Below are 19,531 nucleotides of genomic sequence, written 5' to 3'. Positions count from 1 at the left end.
TTATCATGTGTCGTATGTGAGCAACACGACGGGTGCTACTAGTGGAACAGGAGCCGCTTGTCCTTCTATAACACCTAACATCCCTCCAGTTTTGTGTACGGTTCGTGTTGCACAGTCTTTAGTTTTCTGTCTAGTGTTTTGTGAACTTGTTTGTCTTTTCGTAGTCTTTCTTTTCTTTCCCATTGAGTTGCAGTTTCTCTCGACTATTTATTTTTAATTATCCACATGATATCTCCCGCCTGTTGTTTTTGTAAATTTGATACCGTTAACTATTTATAAACACCATACTGCTTTGCCTTTTTGAACTATTGAAAATTTGTTTGAATTGCATATAGTGTTGTACGTTTCGGACTTTAGATTTTTGGTGACGCGGACTTAAGATCTAGAAGGTAATATATTACATATGGTGTAGCATTCTCCTGTTTTCATTGGATATTACGATCACTTGTTTGAAAGGTTATTTGATGTATCCGAAGCCTTGTTTCTATTTTTAAGTATATTGACGCTATGTTTCTATTTATATGTATATTGACGGTCAATATGAAAAATCTTGCTAAATTTAGATTAATAACGTCATGACGTCACACATAACAACCAAGGAGGAAGCGACGCAGCAGATGAAAAGAAAATTTGCAAGTTTATCACAAGAATTTTTATGTTAAACGCAGACGCTAAGAATACAAGAAAGCTAACGCAACAAGCTATGAAGTTGTTCAAAGAATATTGAGATATTTTCAATAACATGTTAAAATTCTTGCAAAATACAATTTAAAAATACACAGAAAGAACATTGAACGCCATTTTCCTAATACATTATTTACATATGTAATATACAAATTAAGGACTTTCACTTAGTCAATACGTTATATATGGACCTGTAAGATTGTATTGACACTGGTACTTCGTCCTCGGTCAATATAATCTGAACAGGTCGATATAAAATTGAGAATGGAAATGGGGAACATGTCAAACAGACAACAACCCGACCAAAGAGCACACAACAGCCGAAGGCCACCAATGGGTCTTCAACGCAGCGAGAAAATCCCGCACCCGGAGGTGGTCCTCAGCTGGCCCCTAAATAAAGTTGTGTACTAGTTCAGTGAAAATGGACGTCACACTAAACTCCAAAACATATAAATGAACTAAAATTAAAAAACATACAAGACTAACAAAGGCCAGAGGCTCCTGACTTGGGACAGGCGCAAAAATGCGGCGGGGTTAAACATGTTTTGTGAGATCTCAACCCTCCCCCTATACCTCTAGTCAATGTAGAATAAAGAAACACATAGCAATACGCACAGTAAAACTCAGTTTAAAAGAAGTCCGAGTCCGATGTCAGAATAGGTAACAAAAGAAACTAAGCAAAATGACAATGATACATAAATGAACAAAGGACTACTAGCAGTTACTGACATGCCAGCTCCAGATCTTAATTACACTATATAACGTATTGACCTCCTCAAAAGTCCATAATTGATGAATATGTATACTTCGTTGTACCTCGGTTTGCCTCTATATTGTTTATCATAACAATTTTCCAAAAAAGCACCTTTCTACAAAATAGCTTTCCGTTTTCAGAGATTGCATTACATTTATTTTAAGGAAAAAATTAAAGTCACATGAAACTTAAAATTAAAAAAAAAGAAGAGTTGAATTTGTTTTATATACTTGAAGTTTTACTATAAAACAAGTGTACGTGAAATGTCTTGTAAAATGATATCCTATATATTATAAAAATCTTCATAAATGTACTGCTATGGATAATATTGTCTTCCCGTACACTTATTCGCCGATATTTTCTCGTATGCAGTGACCTTAACTACGAGACCTCTTGTTAGAACTTCGACCACCGCACATCGCAAGTGCGAGGGGAAAACCGTGTTGAAAGAATGTAAACAAACGCGTACTGGTGTCAATGTATATTTGTTCCGCCTAAGAGAAGTTCCCCTGGAAAATTTGTTATAAACAATGCCATAATATCTGTTCCTGTTGGAACAAATATTCTATACCCTTTATTCCGTAAGGAACAAGTACTATAATATTTCTTCCACTTGGAACTTATATTATGAAGGAACTTCTATTTCATGACACTGGATGGTTAATAGTAATAATTTATTCTTAAAGAACAAATTAAATGCACCAAAATAATTCAACAACTGTTAAAAAAAGTTTAATCAACAATGTCACGATCCAGTAAACTTCGGCCACAAACTCGAAAATAAATAAGTTAGCGATCAGTAATCTTTGAATGAATAATTATTATTATTTGCCGATAAAGCGTTATAGATTCGTAATAAATATAAAAAAACGTGCATACATGACTGTAAGTTACTTTAGAATATGCATGCATTGGTTCAATAATTTGTTCAACATTAAAATTACAAAAAAACTCGTTGCATGGGTCTTTCATATGACTTTAAAGGATGAATTGTTAATTTACATTCAACATTTATAGTAATACTATGTGTCATAGAGAAGCATGATGTATTCATGATTTAAATCTTCTAGATCTTAATTTCTAATCAAATTAATTCTCTTGAATGCATTTTAAAAGCATTTTGGGGAAACGTGTAATTTTTTTTTTTTCAATAGGTATGACGACGTTCAAATGATAAATATAAATTAAATACAAACGAAGTAAACCAAATTTAATATGATAGAAAAAAAAATGCATATTATGTTTCTTTAAAATTATGTATAAAAAGATTCTACGTCCACTCTGTGCTTTTGTTAGATGTATTTCTATTTGTATCCATCTAATGATTTAGCTAAAGCCTTTTTCAACTGATTTTTTTAGTTTGTTCTTATGTTGTACTGTTACACCACTGTCCAGGTCAGGGGAGGGTTGAGCACTCAAAAACATGTTAAACATCGCCACATTCTTTATGTACCTGTCACATGTCAGGGGCCTGTAGTTCAGTGGTTGTCGTTGGTTCATGTCTGTCATATTTGTATTCCGTAAATTATTTTGTTATAAATTAGGCCGTTAGTTTTCTCAATTGAATTGTTTCATATTTTTCATGTCGTAGCCTTTCACAGCCGATCATACGTTATGGGGTCTTCTCATTGTTGAAGGCCGTACGGTTGTCTGTAATTGCTTACACTTCATTTGAACTTTAGTGGATAGTTGTCTCATTGGCAATCATACCACATATCCTTATTTTTACAATAATAGTTTGATTTTGCCAGATAAAAGTAATAAACCTTGAACCATGTTTTTTTATTATACATATTTTTTTAATTATTGTAAAATACCAATGCAATCAACGCCAACGATTTTTCAGTTTTGATAATAGTGAGATTCGACAAAGAAGTCAATGGATTTTAACGTCAATTTTGATACAATTCTTTCATTGATAGATAGTCACATCAAGATGTAAACACTTACGATGAAGGTCTTTGTATTTTTTTATTTATTAAATGTCTTAAAATAACAACATATTTTATTAAAATGTAATTTTAACAAAGAAATTGACAGATATTGGAAACATACAATAACAGCTGTGATGTATCACAGTTATCTTCAACTGGGACTATTATACTAAATTTGAGTATACTAGTCCAAGTTTTTCAAACAGTTTTAATTGAAAAAAAAATATTCAATTGACCGATTTTAATTAAATTAGGCAAAAACTAATACACTTATTTTTAATTAAAACTGTTCATAACAAGAGCTAAATAAAATCGGTCAAGTAAAACTTTAAAATAAAACAACGAAAAAATCTTTATCCTCCTTAGACTGAATTCGCTACGGTTGCCACATGTCAAATTCTAACGAGAGGTCTCGTGGTTACTGCATACCGAATAGAAATTGGCAAAAAAGAGTACGGGAAGATGATAATTCAATAGCAGTACATTTCTGAAGATTCTGATAACATAGAGGATTTTCTTTTACAAGATCTCCCTTTTACACTAATAGTAAACAAAAAAATAGCTAACCAAAAACATAAAATATAGTCAACTTATTTTTTTTTAATTTGAAGTTTTATATAATGTTAATCTATTTTACCTTATTAACTTAATACATATTCATAATCAGTGATATGAATTATCAAAACTTTCGCAAGATTTCTTATCCAGCCACATTAAAATGTCGAGTTCCAACCCCGGAACACCATGAAACTTTAATTCACATATTTAGGGGGGGAAATCGACCCCCGTAACCCACCCCACTCCTTGGTTCCGCCGTTGAAGGAGGAAGTGTATGTGATGACTGGTTTTTAAAAGAAACGTTTAATGAAAAAATACAACTATAGCCCTGGGTTCGAACGCATGAGTTTTGTTACATATATAGATTACTTCTCCGAGTCTATTGTGCATATAATTACACAAAAACATTTTTTTATTAACAACAAAGACTGAATGAAAATTGACACGTATATATTTTACGTACCTAGATGCGGATCTAGAGTTTTGGAAAAAAGGGGGGCGACAAGACAACGTTATGAATGGGACTTGTAAATAGTCTATGCGTTAACCATACATGTAGCTTTGTAAAGAAGGCCCGTTGTCCCTGTCCCCTCCATTTCTAAAACCACCTATGGTACCATTTAAATGAACGTACATAATATATAGAAATATATAGAAAGATAAGGTATGAATGCCAATGAGACAACTCTTCATCAAAGTCACAATATGTAAAAAGTAAACAATTATAGGTCAAAGTACTGACTTCAACACGGAGCCTTGGATTACACCGAACAGCAAGCTATAAAGGTCCCCAAAATGACTAGTGTAAAAGGATTCAAACAGGAAAATCAACGGTCTAATCTATCTTAAAAACCAGAAACGAGAAACACTTATGAACCACATCAACAAATGACTACCACTGAACAACAGGTCCTGACTGCAAACAAATCTTTTATTCATTTTTTTTAATTTGCCATTATGTAGAACGCCTATTATCGGAACTTTACATTTTGGTACTCCGATATGCCTTCTTTTAGTTAAGTAAAATACTGACCGTGCGAGAGCCTCGTGGGTAGTCAAGCTCACCAAACACCCACTAGCAGTATTTATTCGATAATCGATGCAGTTCAATAATCGATGCATATGTTACGATTATCGTTGATGCATTCATGTCTCTCTACTTCTTTTGTGAATGATACTATATCCTTTTTTAAACTTTTTCTTTATATCTTTGTCGTAGTTCATAGAAAAAGACCATGAAATTACAATTTGACTTTATTATGTAATCACATTATCGGAAGTTTTAATTCTTATTTTTGAACATAAAAGAACTGTGTGCATTCAATGAAACAATGATGTATTAGATATTTTATTCATGATATTAAGTACAATTCTATCCATGTTGTGGGTTTAAGAATAGAATCAGCCGGTACATTCCGAAAATAGTTCCTGAATATAATTATTCTGTAAGATTGAATATTGATCAATACATTTATTCTGTTGTGAACAGCGTACATGTAAGAAAAAAGATATATATATATATATATATGTGAAGCCTAGGTGGTCGAGTGGTCTAGCGCGTCGGATACAGTGCAGGCGATTTGGTGTCACGGTATCTCAGTAGTCGAATCCCGGCAAGGGAAGAACAAATAATTTCCGAAAGCAAATTTTACAGATCTAACATTGTTGGGCTGATGTTTAGACGAGTTATATATATATATATATATATATAGTTACATAGTGTGCTAGTGACCTAATACGATATATATGGGGTCAGTAAATTCCATATGGGGTGAGAGCGAAGCTAGTGACCTAATATGATATATATGGGGTAAGTAAATTCCATATTGGGTGAGAGCGAAGCTAGTGACCTTATACGATACATATGGGGTCAGTAATTTCCATTGGGGTGAGAGAGAAGCTCAAATCCCCATATGGAATTTACTGACCCCATATATATCGTATTAGGTCACTGGCACACTGTGTAACGAATTTATCTTACCGATTATCTTAACATGCGGTATTTAGACTAGTGGCCTATAAAAGTGATCAAGTCTTCAATACCGTTAGTACGTAACCCGTAGTTGAACATTTGCAAGGTCAAGTTTCAGTCCCTTTACAAGGTACATTAATGTTTCACTGATAGTCTACGTATTACGTCCTACATTCCGGAAGACCCACTTCACATCGCCTACTCATATATTTTTTCAATTGGTTTTCGTCCTGTGCATGCATTATATATTTGTCAATGGACGAACAAGTGAACGACCATTAATCAATTACTTTTCTTTGAAAATGATTAGCTATTCCACTATCGAACAGATTTCAAATCACAAAATGATAAAACGTTCGGTGACTGTGTTGAACGCATCTATCTAATCGAACTTGATATAAAGGATACAACAGATGCAGTTAAGTATGCTTCATATCTTGACTTACATTTAGAAATGACAATAAAAGGCGGTTGAGAACAAAACTTTACGATAAAAAAGATGGTTTCAGCTTCCAAATTGTGAACTTTCCATTGCTATGAATATATTTAGTTACATCGGATCAGTTACTACATGTCTGTTAGTTCGAAACATATCGACGCCGTTGATGTAATGATGTCATAGCAACTTATAGGCTAGCGTGCAGAAAGGTTCGATTTCGATCACAACCCTGGTTAATCACACAATAACACTTCAAATCCCCCGAATAACAAACAACATTTTAGACTATATCAAGGAAAGGTCGGCTCGGTATTGGGATCGTATGTCCAAGTGGAGGGGATTGTTGGGCGTTCCTTTAAATTGTAAGCCTTGATGTTAGAATATTTTATGACATGGGGCGACACGTCTTCCCGTAGATTGTTACCGTGTGAGCTAACCCATTAAAATTCTGTTTGGAGAGTTGTTTTGAAAATAGAAAATAGAAAAAAATATTCGATTCTTTACATGGGTCGGGGACACGGTCACATCGTCGGGATATCAAAAAAAATATTATATATATAATTTATTTGGCTTGTATATATAAAGATATATATAATACCCAGTTTTATTAAAACAGTAAGCCGAGGTTTTTACAGAAAATAATTATTTTGATAAATTAAAATTTCCTTAATTACAATACTGTACGAAAAGGGTTCTGAATGGAACTATAAATAAATAGATATTCAACAATTTCTGATATAAATAACCGAAATTCTTAAATGAATAAACATACTAGTAAAACAAAATCACCAAAAATACTTTTAATAGCTTACCATTTAGAGATAGCAATAATATTTCCGAATTGATTTAAACTGAACTCAATAAATTTCCTTATCTTATTCTATGTTTCTTATATAAAAATCGTCGGCATGCAGTAGAACTGTATTTAGTAATGAACTTATATTCAATTGTAAGTTAACATTAAAGTCGACGTTGTATAAGAACTCAATATGCATAAAGCATGTAAAGATCAATAATTAAATAACTGCTGATATATTTGATACCTTCTTTACAACCAATCAACGTTGATTTTGCCATTTGTTAGAAGATTAACAATTGATTGATTGATTGGTATTTAACTCCACTTTCAGCACTTTTGGTAATTTTGTGGCGGTCAGTTTTTATTGTTGGGTGATGCCGGAGTTCCCGGAAAGAACCACCGACATTCGGCGGGAAAACTGGCAATCCTAGTCTATTAAGATTGCAGTCGATCACACCTGCCACGTGCAGCTAGGGTTCGGACACACAACCTCAGTGTGGACATGATAGTGATACAGAAGATGGACTACTTAGACCCTACAGCTACCGAGGCTCTTAAACATAAGGGAAAAAAGAACAATTTAACATAAGCAGAAGAAGATATAAACTTTACCAAAAAATGTTAATATAGCTTAAAGGATTAAATACAATTAAAATTTCAGATTTTAATCAAACTTCATCTTAAAAAAATAGGGGCTACCTACGAATAGTAAAAGATGACAGCAACGAAACACTATACATTTATAAAATCGTAAATAAAAGGAGCAATAAAATACGAAGTGATATATTTAATTACTCGTTATCAATTGAATGTCGGGACACTAACAGCTTCCTCTCCAGCAGAATAACGGAAGTACTGCGCAATTCATAGATCACACGAAGCGCAACTCTAAGTCAATTCGCCGTTTCAGAATCTAATGCAATCTGGGTAATATTTTCAAAAGTTACACCAAAACGCCGTGATTGCAATTGGTTGAAAACATCCTAAATAATGGAATTCAACATATGATATGACGTTGTTTTCATTTTGGGGTACGAACAATTAAAAAACTCACAGACTTTAAGCTGTTAAGATGCTGAAACAGCCAATTCTTTTCTAAGGAACCAAAAAATGAACTCAACATCTACAAGCTTAACGAAAAAAGTCCAAGCTATTGTATGGCGACAGGACGTGAATGATACTAATTTCTTCATGACAACTCAATGGCGAGACATAAAAAGAACTTACGTTTTAGATATTCTAACTGATTTATGAAGAGTTAACTTAATTTGTCCTGTAGATATTGTCTAAATCATTATTTAATTATGAATCGGAAATTCAAATATTTGCAGTCTCTAATTAAACTGTTTACATGGAATACATTCGATAATATTTAATAACCTAATATTTACATTAGATGAAATAAAATGGAAACACAAACAAAACACTTGTTGGAAATGGATTTTTGGTGAGGTATTGAATTTTGAAAACAACAATGTACTACCAGAAAGCACTTCTAAAGTACCTCAATTCAATTATTCAAACCTTCTCGAGTTCTAAAGACTTCTATTTAGGTACTAGTGTAGCTTTGAACGTTTGCCTTATGTTTGAACTTTGACTGAAAAATATAGGACATAGCAAAGCCAAAATGCAAAAAAAAAAACATATACAGAGGGTCTGGATAGAAGTGGTCATTCATTTTTGAATTCTTTAATTTTAAGACCATTTTTCTATATTCGTTATTTATTTTGCCAATTATACTCTATTCTTTATATTTCAGCCTCCCTATTATGCTTTATTCTTTATTTTGTTTGGCCTATATTTCCCTATTCTTAACTGTTTTAGCCATTTCTTCTACTATTTTTTCCCCATTATTCTCTATTATGTAAACCCTATCCATCCAGACCCTCACACAAAGTACAAGTAGTCAACATAATTTATATATGTGTATAAAATAATTGCGTAAAGGATCGTCTAGCTTTTCTTATATTTCGTAGTGAGTATATAAATAGAATTATGTATTGTTATTTGCTATATCTTGTGTTTTTAGATAAGATTACATAACCCTGTGTCCAATTCTCTCCAGTCTGATTTGAGGGATGTTGACACAGGATAACTTTGTTTTATCTCAAAATAAAAAAAAACAATCTAATTTTATGAAAATATTTTTTTTTTCGGTTTTAAATTGCAGGATAAAATCAATAAGATACGATAACGTACTGTCTCTCACCGGATGGGGAAAAAGCGGACAATAAGGATAAATTGTCGTATACAATTGTTTAATTCCTGTTATTGAAAACCGACCAATAAAAGTTCAGTTCGTTATTACACATGTAACTATCCTGTATTAGTCTTTGATTTAAAAAAAAAAACGTTGTGACATGGACAATTATCTAAGGAATGACTGTAATATTTTTTTCTGTCTATGAAGAAATAACATAAAAATGTGTTGCACATTGAATAATCCAATTGAAGTAAATCATGAAAAAACGTTGATGACGTCACGGTCAAATGACAAAATTATGTCTATGAACTGATAGACAAACAACTTTCAGCCAATCAGTAGTCGTGTTACATCTAAAATTAAATTATTTGAAAATAATTTGAGACATTCATTCAAATATGTCCCGTTCTCTCATAACATGCATGCGAGTACTCTGAGATCGGTACTCTGCGCCTTTAGATTTAACGTTAGTTTTATATTGTGCTTCATGCCAATCTTATGGTTAAATTCCTTTCCAACTGTTAACATAATTAAGCATAAATCAAGAGTGCTTAGCGCAGAAGCAGCAAATACCAATTTTAAAGTTTTCGGTTTAACTCGGTCGGAATTCGAACCAATTAAAGACCTCCCACACTAGAAACGAATTCGCTACCACGAGACCACTGAGGCGGTTAATTGACTTGGAGATGAAGAACCAGCTACGAATATCCATTCTATTTCTTTGTGTCTTATATTTTTAGAGATTTTTTTTATGAATTAATATGTCATGATAATCACCTCTTTTACGATTTGTAATTATGAAACAAACATATGATAGGATTCCAATGTACGTAAAAAGTGTTCTTAAAAAGCAACTTTCCTGCAGAAAATGTATGTATAAGCAGACAAGCTCGGCAGATACAAAAAAAAAATGAGGCTGTTTAATTTAATTATAAAGCATCCAAGCATCGAAAGTTTGATTTTGACAAAGATGATCCTCGGATTTTTGGAACGTGAATTTTCGATTTACACAGCAGTATTACAAAATTTGTAAAAGTATTTTCCAAAAGTCTGTAGTGTAACCCTCGGAACACGGTTAGTTTGAAGCATGAAATAAATCCATGATGTATAATGAGTACTTTAGGTGAGATGAAGTCGAGGTATCAATGAACTTCTATACCTGAAACAATTTATTCATTAGAGAGAGTAGATACAAACATTTAAAAAAAAATAGCGGTATAGCCCGAGTCTAACCAAAGAGATCCGAATAAAAACCTTGAGTGGTCTAACTAATAAGTTTTCGATTTAAACTATTATATTTCGTATTTTCACTTCAAAATCACGAATTCGGGACGCTCAGAAAGGGGAGGCGTCTCACCTTCGAAACTGTTCTCTATTAGGGCCCACTGTTTGTAGTATAACTTATAAAAATGTAATTGGAGCCCCCAAAAAAATGATTATGATTAGGGGATAAAAACAAAAACTCCATATTTTCCCCCAAATAATCGCCCAATAGTATACAAACAAAAATTGCATGCAGATTTATGATACTAAGAATATAAGCACTTTAGACAGATAAAACTTTTTATATTCATGTATTTAATGTACTGGATTTCTTGCAGAATGTGGCATTGTGCATTTCTTTTCCTTGCGTTCTATTTATCTGTTTTTATCTTTGAGCTTTTTCTGTCTTGTTTGCTGTTTGGGATATTTTTTTTGCTGCCATGGCAATTAATGTGCGACACCTTCCTTTGTTTTCTTTTACTAAAGCTATATTACGTATGTGTTTCTTGTGATGATTCATAATATGTGTATTGGATACGTAAGGAGAGAGCCTTTATATAAGTTGTAATAACTTGTGTCCAATCCTACCGCTAGATTATTTCAATAACATATTATTCATTATAACTAAATCATTTGTTTGAAATTCGTTAGCATGTATAGTTGTTGAATATAACATGTATTAATGAAACGTAAAAATTATTCAATCATGATTAATCCGAACAATTCATCACTTAGCCTAAAGGAAATAGAGAAAACACTTATATAGATACACAATTGTAGCAATATTAAACCTATAATCAGTAGTTATGTCTCATCCAAATACACTTACATGTAATTGTATTCTTCCGTGTCACGTGAAAATTGTGACAAGAAGATTTATGTAGTTTATATTAATAATGTTTTTGATCGTGTTTACATTTTTGTTTTTAACCGGGGAATCGTACGGTAAGTTATAATACATAAGAGTTTTGCTCGTTTTCATTTGCTCTCTGGTAGAGAGTTGTCTCGTTTGCAATCATACCACATCTTCTTATTTTTTATAAGGATAGAAAAAATACAAGTTATACTTTGCGGTTTTATTATACATTTACTTAAATTAAAATTACATGTTTCTTTAATAATTATTTTATGTTTTGTATATCTACAAATAAATGAATGTGTAAGAATTTCTTTCCTTTGTTTACACTTTGATAGACGGTGTTGCCGGAATTCTGTCCTATCCATGTAAAATGTAAACAGTGTCAATAGTCATGTCCTATCACATGAATGGAATCCTTGGGGCTCAGCTACATGAAACTATTTAGTTAAGATTTGTTACGAACGGACAGATTTTTCTACATGTCCTACGATGAAATTAGTGCTACGAATGGATATTTTAACTTAAGTATTTTTATGCATATCAGCCGTTGTTTTCGAGGAAAGGGGATATTTAAAGAAAAAGAAAATAACAAACATATTGGATGAGAAATATAAGGATTAAACACATGTTTTTAGAGGTTAAGGTTATAATGGTGTAAAAAAAGGTCGCCGACACACACACACTTTACATAAATGTCCTTCGAACATGTATTCAATCTCACCAATTAACACATCAATAAACCGACAAAAAATGTGTTTAAACCTTTAAAATACAATGTTCCGCTGTGTTTTTCGTGACCTCCTGTTCTATGTCGCAATCAGCTCTTTTGTAAAACGAAAAGAAAGTGTGCATTCTTCTAAACGATTAAATTATATAAAAGTATATTACAACTTATTTAAATGTTGATTGTTTTGAATATATGTCCAATATAAAGAATTTATATAAAAACAAGTTTTGATTCAAATATAGTAACCATTTTATGAGTTTCGCAGAAAAAGCGCACCACGTACGTTAATGAAAAAAAAAATTATAAGTTCAACTGAATTTCCACATTCGCAAGTATTTAAAGTTTTAAATAATAAAGTACTTTTTTATGTACAAGTTAAAGTTCAATCACGAATCAATATTGAACTTACTAAGCATGCATGATGTGTAACAGACAAATGTCAATCACGAGTATACCATCGTTCCTACTGAAAATTAGGTTAAACTGTTTATCAAAATAGATAGTAGAGGTATAAATAACTTGTAATAATTCAAATCTGAATTAGAAATGTGAGTTCAAAGCTGTTTCTTTTTTGGCTGCTTACACTTTTGATTCGGAGCAATTCTTATTTTGCCACCACTTGGCACTATATATATAACTCCGTTTATGCAGTTTTGCATTTATCTATCATTTTTTCATTGCAAGTTTACAATGAAATACAACAGCGACAGCTAGAATTTAATTAAGAAAAATATTTCAAATTCTACAGGTGCTATGATAATTCAAGTTTAGCGTTGAATATAATTGCTAGCTATATTTGAGGAAGTGGCTGCAACAAAATCAACTACCAAAAACAGAATATACAGGATAAACTGTTGTAGAACAAAAGTGGGGAGAACAATGGGTTTAAGGATGATTGCTTATCATGTTATTGACCTTTTGTCAAATATTCGGAATCCTTTTGTTTTATCCATGTGGTGCCATTAAACATTTGCCTGTTAACCCCTCCTTCTTTTCTCATAATTTCATTAAGTATATATAGAGTTTAAAAACCATTTTCCAAAAATCTTATAAAATTCCTTTTTTCAAAGTTTTTGAAAGAAAAAAGGGGCCTATGTATAATGTTTGAAAATCAAGAGAGATTCGTTTTCCGCCAAATTTTGAATGGCTTATATTTAAAAAAAAACAAGGACACGAACCTTGCATTTCTTTGTGCTATTTTAGTTCTGTTATATTTTTACTATCAACTTTTAACAGTGATTTTAAGAGCTTGTTATTTTGAAACAGAGTAGCCAACATCGTTAAATTGTTTAAATAGCATAAAATCTACAACTAATTTGACAGTTATTGGTGATTTTATACAGTTCAAAATTTTAGAACAAAATTTCATCAAAGATAACAGGCTTATAATTTGGTACCCCAGACGCGCGTTTTGTCTAAATTAGAGTCATTAGTGGCCAAATAAAATACGAAGTGGCAGAGCATTTAATACTGAAAATTCTGAAAAGTTTTTGCAAAATCTATGCCTTAGAGTAAAACCTAAGTGTTGGCAAAATACAATAAAGACAATACGCGATCACAATGCCAAGTAAAGATGAATAAACACGTAATCTTGAACATTTCCAATATCTTTATAAAACAAAATCCATTCCAGAAAATACTTATTATTTGGGTGTTTAACTTTTTTGATTCGAGCTTTTTTGTGGACAAAACGTAACTCTTTATATGAGTTTAGTGTAGATAGTCTGACATTACACACACAAATAATGTTTGTAAAAAAGCATACACAATGAGAAGTGGGCATACAAGATTTAGATTTTTCTATTCTGATCAACAAGTGCCTAACTATTGCACCGAAGATCAAATTTTGGTCGAGGAAAAGGTGGAAATAGTTATCATAATGCGATATTCTGGTACATTCATTGTTTTTTTTTATTTAAATTAAATCCATTGATTTTTCTTCAGGAATAGAGTGTTTACGTTGTACAGACGCTGTCCTGAACGGTTCTTCTATCCCGTCTGCAGTAAAATTCTTGCTGTCTACATTTGAATCGACTTACAGAACACCAGAATGTGAAAATGCTCAAACTGCTCAGGCGGCTTCAGATGTTACATTGAATACGTGCACGGACGCCCCTGGTCCAGGACAAGTTAATAGATGTGGAAGACTGATTGGGACACTGAAGGTGTCGATAGACCCCCCATTTTTCGATAAAATAGGTATGCCACATAGAATTTGAATATACCTGCTAGATCTCCTTCTTTGTATTCAGATTTAAATAGCCATACGAGTAGAGCCAAGTCATGACATAAGGAGAATGTGAACACAGGAAATATAACCAGTTTGTTGGCTTGTTTTACTGTTCTACTAATCCTACAGGTTAGGGAAGAATTGATTTTTTACAACCCGCCTCATTTCAATCCATACACTAGAAGTATAGTAATCGATATTAAGGTGTAGGACGGCATAAATTTTTGTGATTGTGTTCGATAAATGCGATCATTCTTTAATTCAAAGTTACGATATGTATTTATTTTGTGTTAAGGTTGGCTATTTTACCTCTTATTTAAAGTACTTTTCCTGTAGTGGTCTTTTTTTTATTAATCATGTGATGAAGCGAGACATAGCAATCAAAATTTCATACATAAATAGAACTAAACGAATTATGGAAAGAAAGACAGTATCTACAGCACCATTTGCTATAAAATGGACTTCGTTATTTACAGATACAGCCTGTCCCGGCTAAAGAAATCGTATCCCACTTCTGTTATTCAAACTATAAATATATTCAATGCGTGATTGTTTAAGTGTTTTCGTTACCTTTAATCCATAATAAAGACCTTTTGGTCGATTTTGTTCTTGAAAATGAAAACGACACATTATATATAGCGCTTTCCTGGATTGTCCTTCGTAAGTAACGCCCAAAGCCGAATGAATATTAGAATATTTTCGAACGCTTCAATTGTTTTATGTTTTAGTCTTCGATGTTTTTTACCATCTACTGCAAATGGCTGTGCCTTGAATGATTTCTAATTGTTATGTTGATTTCATTTTTTTTCTTTTATTTGCATTTCATGGGGAAAGGGGGTTATTTCAGTTTGGAATTTGGTTTTTTTGAAAAATTTTCACATTGACTAAAATACCAAGAAACTTTTTGTTTATGTGATGAACAAACCCACAGCCGACTACCGTCATTATTGATTTACGAATAAAAAGCATATTTATAATTCATTTAAATATCAAACAAAAAGTGGGAAAATAAACAAATATTTCAGTCACAATGTAAAAGAAAAAACATATCGAAATTAGTTGATAAGTCAAGATTTTTATTCCCGACATTTGATCAAGTAGGTACTATCCGGATTTATTGTGATTTAATGAAAAAAAAACACACTTCATCATTCAATATTTAATTTAAATTGTAGAATTGCCTATTCATTTCCACATCAGAGGATGTTTCAGTCATTAGGTGGAGGGTGTTATCGAGACAAACGAATTATTGATCAGCAGAGAGGTGTTTTGTCTAATGTCCTGAAAGGAATATCTTCCTTGCAACTTGGGGAATTCAATGGTGTGCTCTGCATAAATGGAGCTAACAACTTGGATGCATGGAGACTTAATAGGACAATCAGACATGCTTATTCCTCGTCAATTTTATTTCTCTGTGCTATTGCTTCAATAATTTTCCTAAACAAAACATATTAAGCATAATTTATACAAGTGCATACATATCATGTTTAAAAAAAATTGATTGGAAAATTCCTACATTTCTTTCTCTTGTCTTCTATGAGGGTTATGTACGACAATTTTGATGACTCCAGTTTTTATTATATGCATTTTTATTTATTTATTTTGTAATTATCTTTATATGTGTCTATAAGTGTTGAACTTTCTTGATTAATTTTTAACGAAAACATGTTTTAAGCCCAGCGTGTTATTAGACCCCATTTATGTTTAAATTACTATAGAATAAGCAGATCTGATATGATTGTCAATGATACAACTATACATCTTGTAACTAAACGATGGATGAATTTTACCTTTACGTATCGAGCGAGGATTCTCTTTCGCTTTTTGAAAATAACAACGGTGGCGCATTTAGGATTCAACTTTACAAAAGCTATACATTGGACGGAGAATGGGAAAGTGCACTGCTCGAGTAATCGTTTGTTCCAGAATTTCCAATACCAACGAGACGGATCTTCTTTTGCTCGGACTTTGTAATCGACACGTACGCCCGGGAAATGTCTCTGCCAATACTTCAATTGGTAGGGGGTTTGAACGAAGATATCGCGGACATCGTATATGAAAAACCAATTTACTTCGGTGTCACCAGAAACGAATTGTACCAAATCTAAATCGTCTTACGGGACGATAATCTCAAGGTATGTCGCCCGAAGGATGACCACCTGTTTTGCTTGCTGCATTTTCGAAAGAAACATATAAGAGGAGATTGTATACACATGCAGAAAAGGTGAAGATGTTCAGTTACAACCTTTGTCGAAGCGTATATGTTTGGCCACATGATCTCAGACGACATGAAAAACAAACACAGCAGCAGTAGCAACAGCAGCAGCAACAGCAGCAGCAACAACAGCAGAAACGGCAGCAGCAGCAGCAACAGCAGCAGAAGTTCCCACTTTGAAAGGAGAATATTGAATTTCCTCATCAGCAGTAGTTCCTTCCTCCGAGAGAGGAATACGAATTTCCTGGGTGGCAGCAGCAGCAACAGGACCTTCCCCTGTATCTATACATCAGACCTACAGACGTGTAATTCAACAAAGCAGTCAATATATGTTCGAATATCATGACCTGTATATTTTTTTATTAAACATAAGATCAAACCTTATTTCAATCTTTATTTTGTCATTATGAAACCACAAATCAACTTTTTCGCTCGCTGACAGAAAAAAAATACCAAAGGTGAGGAAAAGTATTTTGCATGTCTCTTTATCCTATGTTAATTCATTCTCTGGTCCTAATGTCGATTGGTAAAAGCCAAATAATTGACACTCCCGACACATGTTCCACTGATCTATGTGAATATGTGTCTGAATCTATCACAGTGGCTTTTATGTTGTTTATACACACACGAAATAAATGGAAAAAATCATAATATGAGCAAAAGTTTTATTTTGATAAATATTACATCAAAGCTGATCGATTGTGTACCAAAATATCAAAATGAAAATAACGCAATAAGTTTTCTGTCGTTGGCATACAGGTCATCCGATGAAAAGTCATTCAATACATCTTTCATCTTGATACTCTGACATCTCATTTTCACGTAATAGGCGCAGTACAGTCCACATGTTTCCGAAAAGTCGGGTTGAATTGGACATCGAGAAAAACGGTACTGGGGTCCGTTAACGATGAGAACATTTGTAAAATGTTGCTTGTATGTCTCTGGTGCATCTCCTAGGTAGTCAAAAACCCAGGCAGTCCCGATAAAGGAAATTGAAATGCCACTTAATGAATTCCTTCCTGGTTACAGTTGTCCGTGTTGACCACGAAGGATTTAGGTCTGTCACTCACATAGGCTGATAAGTCGTCTGCACAGCAAACGGTGGTCGACGTTCCGCTCAAAATTCCCTCTAGTGCCTCGCCAGACATTGGAAGGCGAATCGATGTCGTTCGACAATTATGGTTTTCTAAAGCCCAATAGTGTGCAAAGACCAGTTTGCAATCTCGACAAGCTATTAGATCCTCTCTGTCATCCATTATATCTGACGTTGTGCTTTCAGTGTCGGAACTATCATGGTCCTCCATTTCTTCAGATGTGTCGACTCCTTTGCCTGTCTGCAAGACATCAGTTCGCAGTCTTGACGAATCTGAACTATCGTTGCCCTCCAATTCTTCAGAGGCGTCGACTCCATTGGCCGTCTGCAAGACATCAGTTCGCAGTCTTGACGATTCTGCCATTCCGGGTTTCAGATCAACCAGGAGGAATCCGCAGGGTCTGTTTGTCGCCTCTTCAAATTTCCGTAGAAAGAAGTCCGATTTAGACGGATACATCTGTCGTTCTAGGGTCCTTTCCAAAGTACAAGTTTTGACTTTAAACCACTCCCGACAAATTTCTGTGATGACTGCCTTCCATAAATAGATCGTTGATTTTTGAATCTTTAGCCGATGTGGACTTCAGATCATCCAAAATGATCATATTTTTCTTGTTGGGATCGAAAAAGTCGTCGCTTCCTAAATCGACCGGGATACCGCGGAAAAATTCAACTTTTGGAAGCACTGTTTTCTGTATTTCTTAATAGAGTAGCTGCCATCTCTTGTACAACCACACAATTCGTTCTGGGCACGGATGGCACATCTTCCGTACTCGTTGTAGCATGATTTTCATAAAATACGTCTTTCCGCACGAATTTAGTCCAGATACCATCATGGTAAACGGGTGATTAAAAACAAAATCTCGGTGCTGAGAAAATTCGTCCCCTTCTTTCAGACGACGGTACTGATGCTGCTGCTGAGGAAATTCAATATTCTCCTTTAAAGGAGGGAACTTCAGCTGCTGTTGCTGCTGCTGCTGTTGTTGTTGTTGTTGTTGTTGCTGCTGCTGCTGTTGTGCATGGTTGTTTTTCATATGTCTTTTAAGATCATGTGGCCAAACATATACGCTTCGGCATAGGTTGTAACTGAACATCTTCACCTTTTCTGCATGTGTATACAATCTCCTCTTATAGGTTTCTTTATGCATCTTTATTATCCCACCATTCGAAATATTTTAAAAACTGAAAACAAGAAAATAGGGATATGCTCAGAAGAAGAGTAGAGCTAGTAACTCCAATAAACGGCCATGTAAAGGTGTATCTTATAATATTTCTTTTAGATAAATCTTATGTGTATATATATTTTAATGTATTATTGTTGAAAGTAGGATAAGAGTTGTTGTATATCTGCTTCATATTTATAAATACATTAGCCAGAAATAGCAATGATTTCATTTAGTCCATTTTGTAGAAATGTGTCACGTTTTTCGACCTTTTTTCATGATTTTATATGTGGCACCAACCCTCGTCCATTGAAATTTTGGTTGATGATCAAGGAATATTGTAAAAAGAGACTATTTCAGCAAAAATGTGGCGCCAACCCTCGCCCATTGAAATTTTGGTTCAAAGGTTAAAACTATGGTATGCATAGAATATTTCAGCAAAAACATTTGTAGGCTATTTTTTTTCTTCAGAAAACTGTCACAAATTTTGCCAAATTAGGCAAACATTCAGGTTTAAAGAACGTCACCTAGATTTATGACGTCACAAATACATCACGAATGACACCATTAATAAATTTTTTAATGAATTATAATATATGTTTTAATCAAATTATGATAACATTATAGCAGTTAAACAATTT

General features: G+C 33.3%; 1 long non-coding RNA gene across 2 annotated transcripts in view; it reads left to right on the top strand.

The window, feature by feature from the left end:
• The window catches only part of LOC127716175 (uncharacterized), a 151,609-nt gene extending 135,591 nt beyond the window's left edge, over nucleotides 1–16,018 (top strand). The window contains exons 1-3 of one of the 2 annotated variants that reach the window (XR_007988794.1): nucleotides 11,471–11,551; nucleotides 14,137–14,391; nucleotides 15,598–16,018. This is a non-coding gene — a long non-coding RNA (uncharacterized LOC127716175). Of the gene's footprint in view, nucleotides 1–11,470; nucleotides 11,552–14,136; nucleotides 14,392–15,597 lie in introns of those variants that run through there. The other variant, XR_007988793.1, reaches the window with a different exon arrangement.
• The last annotated feature ends 3,513 nt before the right edge of the window (nucleotides 16,019–19,531 follow it).

Source organism: Mytilus californianus, unplaced genomic scaffold, assembly GCF_021869535.1.
Source record: "Mytilus californianus isolate M0D057914Y unplaced genomic scaffold, xbMytCali1.0.p SCAF_9, whole genome shotgun sequence".
Classification (NCBI taxonomy): Eukaryota; Metazoa; Mollusca; class Bivalvia; order Mytilida; family Mytilidae; genus Mytilus; species Mytilus californianus.
This window is presented reverse-complemented; position numbering and strand designations above follow the sequence as displayed.